The sequence below is a fragment of the Schistocerca piceifrons genome, chromosome 4, assembly GCF_021461385.2.
Source record: "Schistocerca piceifrons isolate TAMUIC-IGC-003096 chromosome 4, iqSchPice1.1, whole genome shotgun sequence".
NCBI lineage: Eukaryota > Metazoa > Arthropoda > Insecta > Orthoptera > Acrididae > Schistocerca > Schistocerca piceifrons.
In genome coordinates, this window is record NC_060141.1 from 470,959,358 (window position 1) to 470,976,356 (window position 16,999).

The window sequence follows — 16,999 nt, forward strand, 5'->3', positions numbered from 1 at the left end:
TTGAATCTCAATGTAGACAAGTGTAATGCGCTGCGAATACATAGAAAGATAGATCCCTTATCATTTAGCTACAAAATAGCAGGTCAGCAACTGGAAGCAGTTAATTCCATAAATTATCTGGGAGTATGCATTAGGAGTGATTTAAAATGGAATGATTATGTAAAGTTGATCGTTGGTAAAGCAGATGCCAGACTGAGATTCATTGGAAGAATCCTAAGGAAATGCAACCCGAAAACAAAGGAAGTGGGTTACAGTATGCTTGTCCGGCCACTGCTTGAATACTGCTCAGCAGTGTGGGATCCGTACCAGATAGGGTTGATAGAGGAGATAGAGAAGATCCAACGGAGAGCAGCGCGCTTCGTTACAGGATCATTTAGTAATCGCGAAAGCGTTACGGAGATGATAAACTCCAGTGGAAGACTCTGCAGGGGAGACCCTCAGTAGCTCGGTACGGGCTTTTGTTAAAGTTTCGAGAACGTACCTTCACCGAAGAGTCAAGCAGTATATTGCTCCCTCCTACGTATATCTCGCGAAGAGACCATGAGGATAAAATCAGAGAGATTAGAGCCCACACAGAAGCATACCGACAGTCCTTTCCACGAACAATACAAGACTGGAATAGAAGGGAGAACCGATAGAGGTACTCAGGGTACCCTCCGCCACACACCGTCAGGTGGCTTGCGGAGTATGGATGTAGATGTAGATGTGTAAAGAAGCCCAGAACTTCCTGTTGCACATCCCCGTCTGACGGGAGTCGTCGACCTTTGAAACCTTTTTTACGAGACGGAAGGCATAATAACAGCATGGGGAGGTATCAGGTCTGTAGGGCGAGTGTTCGAGTGTCTCCCATTTGAGTTGGCATTAACTTCTGCACTGCGACATTTACGATATGGCTACGTGCGTTATTATGAAGCAGCAGCACCCCCTGTCTTCTCCGATGGATGTCTACCGGTGTTTGTTCTTCGGCTGCCAAGAAAAGAATAACAGCACGTTAATCCGGTTTGGACGCGTTTGGTAATAACGTCGCCATACTTCACGATGCCACATTCACGCACGCACATTGGAAAGAAACGAATGCCACACACATCCCTTGTCTACATGTCGGTGTTTCGCATCCGAATCGCACTATTCGCTGCAGCAACGCACTCAGACGGAACTTTTTGATGACCCTCTTAAATTGAGCTCTGGGCAGCAAGTGTTATTTAAACTGAAACTTCCATCGCTATTTATTAGTTTTTCTGACTTCTTCATTTCGATACTCTCTTTAGTCATGCTGTCCCGAAACTTGGCTTTTGCGCCACAATAGTGGTCTCATCGTATTTCATTTCATGATTACATTCGAGGCGGTGCTCGGCGAAAACTAATTTGCTTGGATGTTTCAGTCGGGTGTACGACTGAACCGTGGCGAAAGAAACTTTTAAACACTTGCCACAGTACTTACCTATCGGCGATCTCAAATCTCAGCATTTGTATTTTTTGTAGTCTACCCCACTGAATTAATATATTAATGTGTCGTAGTGAAATTACACTAATATCCTTGTACTTCTCTGCGATACTTCTACGGACGGCTAGAGCATCCTCTTAATTACATGCAAAAGACCTTGCGTAATGCTGTTGAGTTTAAGGGGCGCCAAACCACAATTCAAAGGCCTCCAAACGTGTTCGTGAGATTTAACGAGAACACTGACTTTCGCACTAACACTGAGTCACATGTTACACAATAAATTAAAAATTTACCATGTACTGCAATCTCTTGTTAATTTTTTAGTGATTTAACCTCCTTGTAAAACTGCGTAAAACTGAATTCATTTCTAAGCATTTTAGAAATGAACGATATTTTTTCCGGAAAGTTATAAACAGATTTCGTGGACGATATTTTGTCAGAAATACTTTTAATTAGTGAAGGTATGTGTGGCTTTATTTAGAAATATGGACCTGAGATGTGCTTACATTATTGTATAATGTATGAACACTTCTGTATTGGTGCTATACTCCCTAACTCAGCAACATTTATCTCCATAAGTGTGCTCAGCAACTGCAGATCCTAGGTTACGCCTCTCAACACTAACGCTGTTAAATTTTAAATCCCCTTCTTTTTCTATGCCCTAAGTTCGCTAGATGAATGGCTGCCTGTGTGCACCTGGAAATGTCACGATTAAGTTACTTGCATGCGTTTCCTCATATTAAGTCACTGAATTGTTAGAACTCGAAGTTATACAGAAAAATGCTTATGACGACCTTCCCTTTCAGATGATAAGTTATGCATTGGCACACAAGACCAAGGTCTTATCAATTACTGTTGACACGACCCAAGTGAAAAATGACGTAAGCAGGGGTGACCAACCCGCGGCCCGCGTAGCAGTTTCATATGAAATTATAATTTAATTTTTATATCTCGTAAAACCCACAAAAAGATATTCCATCAAGTTTCTTTCGTATCATATCCAATTAGTATATGAAAATCTCAGTTCATTGGTTCAACTATAGTTAGATCTTCAACTATTTTCCTGCCTGAAAGAAAAACACTGTGTTGGATATATTTTGGAAAGCCCGTGCGCCATCTTCAAGAAAATATATTTCTCCTTGGCGATGTGCAACCAACAATCAGCTGTAGTATGGATTGCGCAACGGGATACGTTTGTTGCGCTTCGCGAGTAAGGCGAGTGCCAGACATATTTAACTTCACAGCAAATTCACAACACTGTCGGCAGTAAAGTTACGACCCTTCATGTGTGTACACTGTTCACATTCGACGGCGATAGACCTATCGTAACTTCAAGCATGCAAAAACAGCTTTATCTTTTTACTATTGATCTGTTATGCCTGTCTTTAATTTTAAGAAGCTAGAATTCATTTCATGTATTCAGTTAGGGTGAGTAGGTATACCAGCCGACATTAGTAATGGCTTCTGACTCAGCACCTTCTTTTAATTTTAGTAGTACAAAATAAATAAACACTTAACTGTAATAATATGTTTTTACTGATGACGTATAAGTAATCCACATTACAAAGGCGGAAATGGGATCCTTCTAGTGCAATTTCATCCACTGTCTTTCTCTCTTATTTAGAATAACTAATAATGTTATCGACTTGAAATGTAGAATAGTTTTAAGAAATAATCATAACAAAAGAAAGTCGAAATTGGAATCGAAATTTTAATATAAGACAAAAATTCTCGAGAGAACAGACTATGAAGTTTCCCAGTTGCGTATAATACTCAAATTAAAGACCGATCCAGAATAGCTTTGTGGTACTAGGCTAGCCTTCCTTCTTGAGGACCAGGGTACGATTCCAAATTAGGTCGTTTTTTTTAACATTCGCCCTTGTAAATATCTGCTGTTTAGCAGAAACTTTATTAAGTCGAAAGGATTGAATCACCGTCAGTTCCAAGAATTTCTGAAGTCTTTGAATTCAGAACATAATAACATTTCGTATTATACAGAAGTAAGGTGGCTAACCCATGTGAAAATGTCGAGAAGAGTGTTTGATTTGGAGCAAGAAATGCAATCATTCTTTAAAATCAAGTCAAACAGACTCCCGAAATTTGAAGATAAAGAAATGCTTCCCGACTTTGCTTTCTTGGTCGATATAACTAGTCACCTAAATTATGTTAATACCTCGACTCCAAGGAAAAGATTAGCTGATTAATGTCATGAATGATCTTATTTCCTCATTCCAAATGAAACATCGGCAATGGCAAGAACAGTTACGAATAAAAAACTTCACAAATTTTCCTAAACTGTCAAAGCAATCGGACGTCACATAGGCGGCAGCTGTTAAATTCTTTTCATTGATATCTGACTTGAAACATGAATTCAGAAGCCGATTTCAAGATTTTAAGAAACATCGTTCCTGTATTTACTACGCCATTCTCGGTAGACACAAGTTCACTTGCGGGACAGTTACAAATGCAATTTGCGAAATTCAGTGTGATGCACAGTTAAAAGGAAAATTTAATCAGGTTGGTTTAAAAGAGTTCTATAAGACATATTTGGAGAAGAAGAAATATCCCTTGTTTTACAAACATGCTTTAAATTGATTTCATTATTTGGAAATACTAACGTGTGTGAAAAACTTTTTAGTTGGATGAATTACATCAAATCGCAAACTCTTTGTGTGTAGCAACAACTTCAGATGACATCAACACTGACTCACTCAGTTCAGTCAAACACAGCCAAACATCTCACTAGCATTGTATTGCATTAAATTGTATAATAAATGCTCTTACCTCAGATTTGTTTTACTATCCTTAAAAAATAGATTAACATATCTTGGTTGTTTTGGTTCACAAAACAAAAATTCGTAATGCGGTCCGCGGATAAATCCCCTCTCAAAAATTTGCCCCGCCTACCGAGAAGGTTGGCCACATCTGATTTACAACCTCTAATCACCAGAAAGTGTATTCAGCTTGTTCCGACCCTTCTCTGCTAAACATGTAGTGTGTTGCATACTTGACAGCCTCATAAGAACAGCTCAGAAAAGGTTTTCAGAAATACACTGCCCCACAAAAAAGTGAGGAGCCCAGAAAGAGAGGAGGCAACGAAATGAAACTTCACGTGTAGAGAAGGTATGTCATGTTATTTTTCTGATTTGAGTATCGAGTCAAATTTATAAAGAATTTGGCAGTGTAAGCTCACTTATCATTATCATGGTGCATCCCACCCCCCCCCCCCCCCCCCTTTGCCATGGATGCAAGCACTGTTTTGGTTGCGGAAGGTTTCATAAAGCGTTTATATCCTCTCCTGAGGTGGGTCGACCCACACCTGTTGTAACTGGTCCTTGATATCTCGGACATTGATATGAGGACAGAGTTGTAGCACGATTCTACACATGTTCTACTGGAGGGTGGTGCAGAATCGTGATTTATCGCTTAACACAATGCGACGCTATTCATCAGCAGCCAATGATTCCCAGTCGCGGCACGATTCAAAACACAGCCGTTTCTATTGTGATGTTAATGGCAGCCCATACATGGAACAATAATTCTCTAGTCCACCTGCTGCTGGTCTCTGGCTAATGGTGCGAAATTACACAGAATCTTTCTGGAAGTCCATTACTTGTTCTCGGATGGCCAATGCAAATGTGAAGGGGTTACGTTATGCTTTGTGCACAATTTGGCGATGCTCCCCTGTGGTGGTCAGACGTGGTCGGCTGGAACCTTGACGATGAGTAAGCTGAACCTGATGTTCCCATGCAGTCCAACAATAGGCTATTGTCTTACTGGAATTCCTCACAGATTTGGATATTGCATGAGTCAATCAAATGGCCAAATGGAAACCCACAAGGAGGCTCCTTCGACATTCTGTCAGGTACTGGTAATCCTGAATCACATGAGTATGCTGCATCTTCATCTCCTTATCAGTGACCACCAAACATCTGACGCTGTTCACGATCCTTATATACTGTACCACGCCTGGTAACAATACAAATCATGGACAACATTAGTGCACTCTGGTGGCCGTTACACCTGTCACAGAGAATTGCATGCCCACTGATGCTGTGTGCCTCTACAATGTTACATTGATATCAGACCATGTCTTCAGGTGCTTCACTTTTTTTGTCAGGTTATATAACTGCAATCAGTCTCCTTTCTGATGGTTCCATTTTTGTTTTGAAAAGACCGATTTCAAATCGCCTAGCGACATATCATCAAATGGTGCACTGTTTTTAGTGGTTGCTTCTAGGTAATTTGGGGACCAATGTGTAGCTGTGCCAAGAAAGAAACATATGCATAATATTTAGTGGTTGTTTCTAGATAATGTGGGGAGCGATGTGTAGCTGTGGCAACTGATGGGAACCAAGAAGGAGTTTTGCGACACAAACGAAAGCTGGTAGGCGTGTTTCAACATCTGAAAGATGATGTCTATTCAAATTTCGCGCTAGTCGCATAGAGTGGAGCTAATAGCGCCATTACGAGTCTAAAAATCAAGTTTGGTTTAAATACACGCTGTAGCGGTCTTCATCTTTAGTTACCTTTGAGATTGGACGTGGTGAGTTGATGTTGGTCAAGAATGAAAGGTGACAAAGACGTCAATATCAACACTCACTGAATTTAAACGAAGTCATGTGACAGGGCTAGGAGAAGCTGGATGTTCCTTCTGCGGTACAGCATAAAAACTTGACAGGAATGGCGCGACTATACATGATTGCTGATGGCGATGGTCACGAGAATGTACAGTGTCAAGAAGATCGACTCTGGACGGCCATTTAGAGCATTTTACTGCATCTGTAGCAGCAATTTGAGCAGAAGCTGACACTACAGTGACACAATAAACGGTTAAAAATCGGTTACTTCAAGGACAGCTCAGAACCAGATACTCTGTACTGTGCATTCTAGTGACACCAATCCACCGCCATTTGTCACTTCAGAGGTGTCAAGCGAGAGCTCGTCCCGGAGCGGAGTGGAAGGCTTTTGTGTTTCCTGGTCAAAGCAGGTTCTTCCTCTATACCAGTGATGGCCGTGTGATAGGAGGCGGCCAGTTGAAGGCCTGCAACCAAACTGTCTGTATGGTAGACCCACTGCACCTACACCTGAAGTTACGGTCTAGGGTGCGATTTCTTATGACGGCAGGAGCACTCTCATAGTTATCCCACGCAACTGAGTGCAGTTTTGTACGTCAGTCTGATGATTTCATCTGTCGCGCTGTCATCCATGAACAGCGCTCCCCCAGGGTTTGTTTTCCAGCAGGATGACGCTCGCCCACATACCGCTGTTGTAACCCAACATGCTCTACAGACTGTCGACATGTTGCTTTGGCCTACTTGATTACCAGGTCCGTCTCCATTCGAGCACATGTAGGACATCATTGGACTACTCCAACGTCATCCACAGACACCATTAAGCGTCACAGTAATGACCGACCAAGTGCAATAGGTATGCGACTCCATCCCACAAACTGACTTCCAGCACCAGTACAGCGCAATGAACGCAGGTTTGCATGCTTGCATTTAACATTCTGGTCGTTAAACAGTTTGTTAATGTACCAGCTTTACACATTTGTAATGCCTTATCTCACGTTTACGTTAACCTGTGATCTTGCAATGCTAATCACTCAAATATGTTACCTACACAAATGTATTCCCTACATTTCATAACTGTACATTAATTATTGTTTGCTGTTGCGATTTTTTTTTTGTGTTACACTACGTAAAAACAATGTGCAGAGGTATCAGGGATTGTTGTTGTTGTTTTGGTCTTCAGTCCAGAGACAGGTTTGATGCAGCTCCCCATGCTATTCTATCCTGTGCAAGCTTCTTCCTCTCCCAGTACGTACTGCAACCTACATCCTTCTGATTCTGTTTAATGTATTCATCTCTTGGTCACCCTCTACGATTTTTACCCTCAACGCTGCCCTCCAATACTAAATTGGTGATCCCTTGATGCCTCAGAATATGTCCTACCAACCGATCCCTTCTTCTAGACAAGTTGTGCCACAAATTTCTCTTCTCCCCAATTCTGTTCAATACCTCCTCATTAGTTGTGTGATCTACCCATCTAATCTTCAGCATTCTTCTGTAGCACCACATTTCGAAAGCTTCTATTCTCTTCTTGTCTAAACTATTTATCGTCCACGTTTCACTTCCATACATGGCTACACTCCATACAAATACTTTCAGAAACGACTTACTGACACTTAAATCTGTACTCGATGTTAACAAATTTCTCTTCTTCAGAAACGCTTTCCTTGCCCTTGCCAGTCTACTTTTGATATCCTCTCTACTTCGACCATCATCAGTTATTTTGCTCCCCAAGTAGCAAAACTCCTTTACTACTTCAAGTGTCTCACTTCCTAATCTAATTCTCTCAGCATCACCCAACTTAATTCGACTACATTCCATTATCCTCGTTTTGCTTTTGTTGATGTTCATCTTATATCCTCCTTTCAAGACACTATCCATTCCGTTCGACTGCTCTTCCAAGTCCTTTGCTGTCTCTGACAGAATTACAATATCATCGGCGAACCTCAAAGTTTTTATTTCTTCTCCATGGATTTCAATACCTACTCCGAATTTTTCTTTTGTTTCCTTTACTGCTTGCTCAATATACAGATTGAATAACATCGGGGAGAGGCTACAACCCCGTTCACTCCCTTCCCGACCGCTGCTTCACTTTTATGCCCCTCGACCCTTATAACTGCCATCTGGTTTCTGTACAAACTGTAAATAGCCTTTCGCTCCCTGTATTTTACCGCTGCCACCTTCACAATATGAAAGAGAGTATTCCAGTCAACATTGTCAAATCCTTTCTCTAAGTCTACAAATTTTGGAAACGTAGGCTTCCCTTTCCTTAATCTATTCTCTAAGATAAGTCGTAGGGTCAGTATTGCCTCACGTGTTCCAATATTTCTACGGAATCCAAACTGATCTACCCCGAGGTAGGCTTCTACCAGTTTTTCCATTTGTCTGTAAAGAATTCGTGTTAGCATTTTGCAGCCGCGGCTTATTAAACTGATAGTTCGGTAATTTTCACATCTGTCAGCATCTGCTTTCTTTGGGATTGGAATTATTATATTTTTCTTGAAGTCTGAGGGTATTTCGCCTGTCTCATACATCTTCCTCACCAGATGGTAGAGTTTTGTCAGCGCTGGCTCTCCCAAGGCTATCAGTAGTTCTAATGGAATGTTGTCTACTTCCGGGGCCTTGTTTCGACTCAGGTCTTTCAGTGCTGTGTCAAACTCTTCACGCAGTATCATACCTCTCATTTCATCTTCATCTAAATCCTCTTCCATTTCCATAATATTGTCCACAAGTACATCGCCCTTGTATAGACCCTCTGTATACTCCTTCCACCTTTCTTTGCTTAGAACTGGGTTTCCATCTGAGCTCTTGATATTCATGCAAGTGGTTCTCTTTTCTCCAAAGGTCTCTTTAATTTTTCTGTAGGCAGTATCTATCTTACCCCTAGTGATACATGCTTGTACATCCTTACATTTGTCCTCTAGCCGTCCCTGCTTAGCCACTTTGCACTTCCTGTCGATCTCATTTTTGAGACGTTTGTATTCCTTTTTGCCTGCTTCGTTTACTGCATTTTTGTATTTTCTCCTTTCGTCAATTAAATTCTAGATCTCTTCTGTTACCCAAGGATTTCTATTAGCCCTCGTCTTTTTACCTACTTGAACCTCTGCTGCTTTCACTGTTTCATCTCTCAAAGCTACCCATTCTTCTTCTACTGTATTTCTTTCCCCCATTCTTGTCAATCGTTCCCTAATGCTGTCCCTGAAACTCTCTGCAACTTCTGGTTTCGTTCAATATATCCAGGTCCCATCTCCTTAATTTCCCACCTCTTTGCAGTTTCTTCCGTTTTAATCTACAGTTCATAACCAATAGGTTGTGGTCAGACTCCAAATATGCCCCTGGAAATGTCTTACAATTTAAAACCTGGTTCCTACATCTCTGTCTTACGATTATATAATCTATCTGACACCTCCTAGTATCTCCAGACTTCTTCCTTGTATACAACCGTCTTTTATGATTCTTGAACCAAGTGTTAGCTATGATTAAGTTATGCTCTGTGCAAAATTCTACCAGGTGGCTTCCTCTTTCATTCCTTAACCCCATTCCATACTCACCTACTATGTTCCCTTCTCTTCCGTTTCCTACTATCGAATTCCAGTCACTCATGACTATTAAATTTTCGTCTCCCGTCACTATCTGAATAATTTCTTTTATTTCATCATACATTTCATCAATATCTTCGTCATCTGCAGAGCTAGTTGGCATATAAACTTGTACTACTGTGGTAGGCATCTGTCTTGGCCACAATAATGCGTTCACTATCCTGTTTGTAGTAGCTTACCCACATTCCTATTTTCCTATTCATTATCAAACCTACTCCTGCATTACCCCTATTTGATTTTGTATTTATAACCCTGTATTCACCTGACCAGAAGTCTTGTTCATCCCGCCACCGAACTTCCCTAATTCCCACTATATCTAACTTTAACCTATCCATTTCCCTTTTTAAATTGTCTAACCTACCTGCCCGATTATGGGATCTGACATTCCACGCTCCGACCCGTAGAAAGCCAATTTTCTTCCTCCTGATAACAACGTCCTCCTGAGTAGTCCCCGCCCGGAGATCCGAATGGGGGACAATTATCAGAGATTAGTCACATAATAAGGTTGACTTGAAGGCATTACTTACCGTTATTAACATCTGTCGGTTTAATCCTGGTGCACAAATCACTTTGGGAAACAGTCCCATGTGCTTTAAAAGATATAATTACGACCGTCATACCTTAGCAAAAGATCAGGCAGAAAATCTGGGAAAATTTTGGACGCTAATCGGGCCTAAGGCTTTCATTCAGTCCCTTGCGTATCAGTCTGGTGTGGCAGTTGAAGACAGGAAAGCGAAAGCCGAAGTTTTAAATTTCACGTTCAAGAAATCGTGCACAAAAGACAATCGTACAAACATACCGCCATTTGACCATCGGATGGGACCGTCAAGTATGGGCGACATGCTAATAGAAATAAGCATCCCTCGCGCAGAGAAACGGCTGAAAGATTTGAATGCAAATAAATCACTAGGTCCGGATGGAATGCCAATTCGGTTTCACAAAGAGTACTCTACGGCATTGGCCCCTTATCTAGCTTGCATTTATCGTGAATCTGTCTCCCAGCACAAAGTTCCAAGTGACTGGAAAAAAGCGCAGGTGAGTAAAAGAACGGACCAACAATATTACAGACCGATGTTCCTAACTTTGGTTTACTGCAGAATTCTGGAACATATTCTCAGTTCGAATATAATAAACTTTCTTGAGACTGAATAGCTTATGTGCACGAATGAGCATGGTTTTAGAAACCATGGAGTTAGAAACTCAGCTTGCCTTTTCTCGAATGATATACTTCGAATTATAGATGAAGTGCAATATCCTGAGTCCATATTTCTAGATTTCCGGAAAGCATCTGACTCGATGCCCTATTGCAGGTTGTTAACGAAGGGACGAGCATATGGAGTGAGTTCACAGACATCTGAGTGGCTCAAAGACTTCTTAAGTAATAGAACCCAGTATGTTGTCCTCGACGGCGAGTGTTAATCAGACACAAGGGTGTCATCAAGAATGCCCCAAGGAAGTGTGATAGGACCGCTGTTGTTCTCTGTATACATAAATGATTTGGTGGACAGGGTGGGCAGCAATCTGCGGTTGTTTGCTGATGATAGCGTGGAGTATCGTCAGGTGTCGAAGTTGAGTGACTGTAGGAAGATACAAGACGACTTAGATAAAATTTTTAGTTGGTATGATGAATGGCCGCCAGTGCTAAATGTGGAAAAATGTAATTTAATGCGGATGGGTAAGAAGAACAAACCTGTAATGTTCGGACTCAGTATTAGCAGTGTCCTCCTCAAGACAGTGAAGTCGTTTAAATATCTGGGCGTAACGTTGCAAAGCAATGTGAAATGGAAGGAACATGTGAGAACTGGGGCAGGGAAAACAAATGGTACAATTCGATTCATTGGGAGAATTTTAGGAAAGTGTGATTCACATGGAAAGGAGGCCGCATTCAGGACGCTGGTGTGACCTATTCTTGAGTACAGCCGAGTGTTTGGGATCCGTACCAGGTCGGAAGGAACACATCGAAGCACTTCAGAGGCGTGCTGCTAGATTTATTATCGGTAGGTTCGAACAACAAGTAAGTGTTACGGAGATGCTTCAGGAGTTCAAATGGGAGTCCCTGGAGGGAAGGCGACGTTCTTTTCGAGGAACACCATTGAGAAAATTTAGAGAACCGACATTTGAAGCTGACTTCCGAACTATTCTACTGCCGCCGACATACGCTGCGCGTAAGAACCGCGAAGGTAATATACGAGAAATTATGGCTCATACGGAGGCATATAGGCAGTCGTTTTTCCCTTACTCTATTTGCGACTGGAGCAGGGGAGGGAATACTAGCGGTGGTGCGTGGTGCCCTCCGCCACGCACCGTGCTGTGGCTTCCAGAGCATCTATGTAAACGTAGATGTAGATGTAAACAAACCAAAGAGTGTGATTGTAACACATGGCAAACGGTGTTTCGTAAGGTGGTGCAATATTGCACAAGGCCTTTAGTCTGGGAAGAAAGTAAATATGGCGTTCTGATGAGGCAGTGGTTCCAGCGTGGAGTTAGCTATGAGGCACGATGTCACCCACCTGCTCACTAGCTATTGGCTGAAAACAGCTGAAATATAAAAATCCAACCCCCTGATTGGCCGAACAGTTTGAGGCCAGGAAAGCTGTTGTCACTACTCTAGGAGCCTCGCGGTGTCTGCCCAAGCGTGTCGGTCATGGGTCGCACAAGCTGTTGCAGAATGGCTTAATTTTCATCACTTAAAGTCAAAATCATAATCAAAAGGCAACAGAAATGGTCACGAGAGTGTTGACAATCCCAGTTAGTAGATTGGACGTGAGTGTGATGATTGCGGATCATTGCATATTGGGCATATTGGATCACAGAGCTGAGTGACAACTGTAAGTGAGCCACCACGGTATTAAAGTGTCATGTGACATCAATGATTGAGCGAGGTGGCGCAGTGGTTAGCACACTGGACTCGCGTTCCGGAGAACGGCGAGCCGGCCGCTGTGACCGAGGTGCTTCAATCCGGAACTGCGCTGCTGCTACTGTTGCAGGTTTGAATCCTGCTTTGGGCATGGATGTGTGTGATGTCCTTAGGTTAGATAGGTTTAAGTAGGTCTAAGTTCTAGGGGACTGATGACCTCAATGTAAAGTCTCATAGTGCTTAGAGCCATTAGAGAGAGAACGACGGTCCAAACCCGCGTCTGCCCGACTTGATTTAGGTTTTCAGTGATTTCCCTAAATCGCTTGGGGCAATTGCCGGGATGGTTCCTTTCAAAAGGCACGGCCGCCTCCCTTTCCCGTCCTAATATGATGGGACCAATGACCTTGCTGTTTGGTCCCCTCTCCCAAATCAACCAACAAACTAACCATAAGAGGATATCAATGATTATAATTGTTTTCATACTGTGGTGCAGCAGAAATAGTAGACAATTATTGAAGCTGACATTCGTATAATTTACTTGAAGTATTCATTTCTAAAGTCATGCTCCACACTACTCTACGATTTTCACATAACAGTACTCCGACGTCTCACTGAGTCAATGAGTCAATTACCTGGTGCTATCACCTGCTGCAAAATGGACATCATCTGTAGAGGACGCCACACAGGAGACCCCTATAGATAATCCTGGCGAGGTGTGACAGATTTGCACGTCTCCAAACAAAATTCTCATTTGTACGTCTGGCTTGGCTATTACATATAGACAGTGGCGCACATATTTACTAACGCAAGTGGAGTGATGAGAGCAGTTAATGGTCAAAAACTTTGCGTTGGAGCAGAGATTCTATTTCATCAACATTCGAAGCTTCGACATTTTGCACACTGGTAACATTAGATGTACAGGGAGAATCACCCAAAAATTGCTCCGCAAATATTGCGGAAATGGAAAGTGCTGTTGATGTGCAGTTTTCGCACAATCGATTGATTGTTAGGAGATCGTATTGTTATCCAATAAACAGATTGTAATAGTACTTAAAAAGAGTATTTTTTGTGCAAACGTACGCTTTTTGAATGGAACAATGCCTATTGTCATTAACAAATAAAAGTAGGGTAAATTAGAATGTCAGTGGTGTTTGTTGCAGAATTATATTGAGAGTCGTTTACGAGATACCGTATTTTGAAAAGTTTCCACATAGAGATTTCTTTGTGCCATTCAACCTGCATAGTTGCTAGCTATGACGTTGTTATGTTTGCTTACAGTGTGAATACATGTTCATTGCGACTTGCTATACAGTTAATGTGTGAGAATCCACGTTAGTTGCGTGGAAGTGGTAGTGTAACAACTAGACAACGTAACAGCAGGAAACAAGTAACGACAGATGAGGGGGAAGTTACTCTTCTTGTTAGTGTTACAGTTGATTATAACGTTAGCTTCCGCACAATCGCACGAGGCAGTGGTGTGTGTATGTGTCAGGCAAGGTGCTATGCATTCTCCATCGGCGTAGGTTCCATTCCTGTCACTTCTTTCTCTATTAAGAGCTGCATGGAAACGGTTACAAGAGTGATGTTAACTTCTGCATATGAGCATTAAGACAGAACACTTCAGATATATCATGTGTCTTGTTTAGTGATGAAGCCACATTTACCAATCGTGGCCAGATAAACCATCGAAACTTGCACTCTTGGTCTGTTGACAAACCCCGTTGGCTTCGTCAGGTGGAACTTCAGCGTCCATGGAGTGTAAACGTGTGGTATTGGCTAGTGAACCATCAGCTCACAGGCCGGTTTTTCATAGGCGGAACACTGAACGCGCCCAAGTACAGGCCTATTACAAATGATTGAAGCAATTTCATAAATTCACTGTAGCTCCATTCATTGACATATGGTCACGACACACTACAGATACGTAGAAAAACTCATAAAGTTTTGTTCGGCTGAAGCCGCACTTCAGGTATCTGCCGCCAGAACGCTCGTGAGCGCAGTGAGACAAAATGGCGACAGGAGCCGAGAAAGCGTATGTCGTGCTTGAAATGCACTCACATCAGTCAGTCATAACAGTGCAACGACACTTCAGGACGAAGTCAACAAAGATCCACCAACTGCTAACTCCATTCGGCGATGCTATGCGCAGTTTAAAGCTTCTGGATGCCTCTGTAAGGGGAAATCAACGGGGCGGCCTGCAGTGAGCGAAGTAACGGTTGAACGCGTGCGGGCAAGTTTCACGCGTAGCCCGCGGAAGTAGACGAATAAAGCAAGCAGGGAGCTAAACGTACCACAGCCGACGGTTTGGAAAATCTTACGGAAAAGGCTAAAGCAGAAGCCTTACCGTTTACAATTGCTACAAGCCCTGACACCCGATGACAAAGTCAAAGGCTTTGAATTTTCGGCGCGGTTGCAACAGCTCATGGAAGAGGATGCGTTCAGTGCGAAACTTGTTTTCAGTGATGAAGCAACATTTTTTCTTAATGGTGAAGTGAACAGACACAATGTGCGAATCTGGGCGGTAGAGAATCCTCACGCATTCGTGCAGCAAATTCGCAATTCACCAAAAGTTAACGTGTTTTGTGCAGTCTCATGGTTTAAAGTTTACGGCCCCTTTTTCTTCTGCGAAAAAAACGTTACAGGACACGTGTATCTGGACATGCTGGAAAATTGGCTCATGCCACAACTGGAGACCGACAGCGCCGACTTCATCTTTCAAAACAGGATGGTGCTCCACCGCACTTCCATTACGATGTTAGGCATTTCTTAAACAAGAGGGTGGAAAACCGATGGATCGGTCGTGGTGGAGATCATGATCAGCAATTCATGCCATGGCCTCCACGCTCTCCCGACTTAACCCCATGCGATTTCTTTCTGTGGGGTTATGTGAAAGATTCAGTGTTTAAACCTCCTGTACCGAGAAACGTGCCAGAACTGCGAGCTCGCATCAACGATGCTTTCGAACTCATTGATGGGGACATGCTGCGCCGAGTGTGGGAAGAACTTGATTATCGGCTTGATGTCTGCCGAATCACTAAAGGGGCACATATCGAACATTTGTGAATGCCTAAAAAAACTTTTTGAGTTTTTGTATGTGCGTGCCAAGCATTGTGAAAATATCTCAAATAATAAAGTTATTGCAGAGCTGTGAAATCGCTCTAATCATTTGTAATAACTGTGTATTGCAGCCTCCGAACAGGCCATCTTCCATGGACGCTAGAAGACGTTCCTATGATGGTTAGGAGGAACCTGTGGTACCAACATGATGGCTCTGCAGCCCACAGTGCGCGAAATACCACAGCATGTCTTCACGAAGTTTCCAGATCGTTGGATTGGACGTAGAGGACCTGCACATTGGTCGGAACGTTCCCGGATTTGACCCCTGTAGACGTTCTTTTTGTGGGGAAAGTTGAAAGACGCTGTCTACAAGGACATACCAACTACACCCGATGATATGCAACAATTTATTAGGGCAGCGTGCACGGGCATCCCCACTGAAATGCTAGCATGTGTGCAGCAGTCGTTCCATACCAGACTGGAAGCGTGTATTGCCCCTGTTGGTAGTCATTTTGAACACAATCTGCGATGGTTAATTGTGTCGTCACTGGTCGGAATGCACGTAACCGGTGTATGCACTTGTGTTGTTCTTTAGTGTATGCTATCACAGGTATTGCAGAAGTGTCCGTGTGGGAAATTTTGAAAATACGATACCTCGTAAACGACTCGCACTAGAATCCTCCAACAAATACCACTGACATTCAAATTTACCCTATTTTTAGGCACTATCCCATTTGCAAAAGCGTATGTTTGCACAAACAGTACACTTTCTAAATATTACTACAGTCTGTTGACTGGCTGACAATACGAGCAGATGACTACCAACCCATTCTGTGAAAACCACACATCACTACCACTTCCCATTTCTTCAGTACTTGCGGTGCAAGTTTTACGTGATTCGCCCTGTCTAATCCATTTCAATCAAATTCATTATTACGAAAGTAATATATATTCCTCTTACACTTCTACAACTGTAAATAAGCACACAGACAAATGGTTAAAGATGTGGTGAAACCGTTGTTTAAGAAGGCATCAAACATTATACCCTAAAAAAGTACAGTATGGCCAAATTCATGAGTTCAACGTATCCACTGTTGCTGTTCTTGAAAAAACTCTCCAGTAATATGAAAACAACTATTTCTAGCTGCACTGCAGATGATATGTTGTTAGAACATAAAATGTGCATAGCACATCCCACTGTTAAATTCAAGTCTTAAATGCTGTACCTTAAAATGAGTAATGAGTTTAAATGAATGCACAAATATTAATTTTTTTGATCTAAAATAATAATACAGAACTATAGCGAAACATGTACCATATTTTATGGAAATAAAACGAATACTACCATGGATGGCATGCAGTACCGAAACACGTCTGACTTAAAAAAAAAAAAAAAAAAAAAAAAACAGCATGGATACCGAAATATGTCTATCTAATAGAAGATGAAAACAGTGTTTGGTGCTTGACG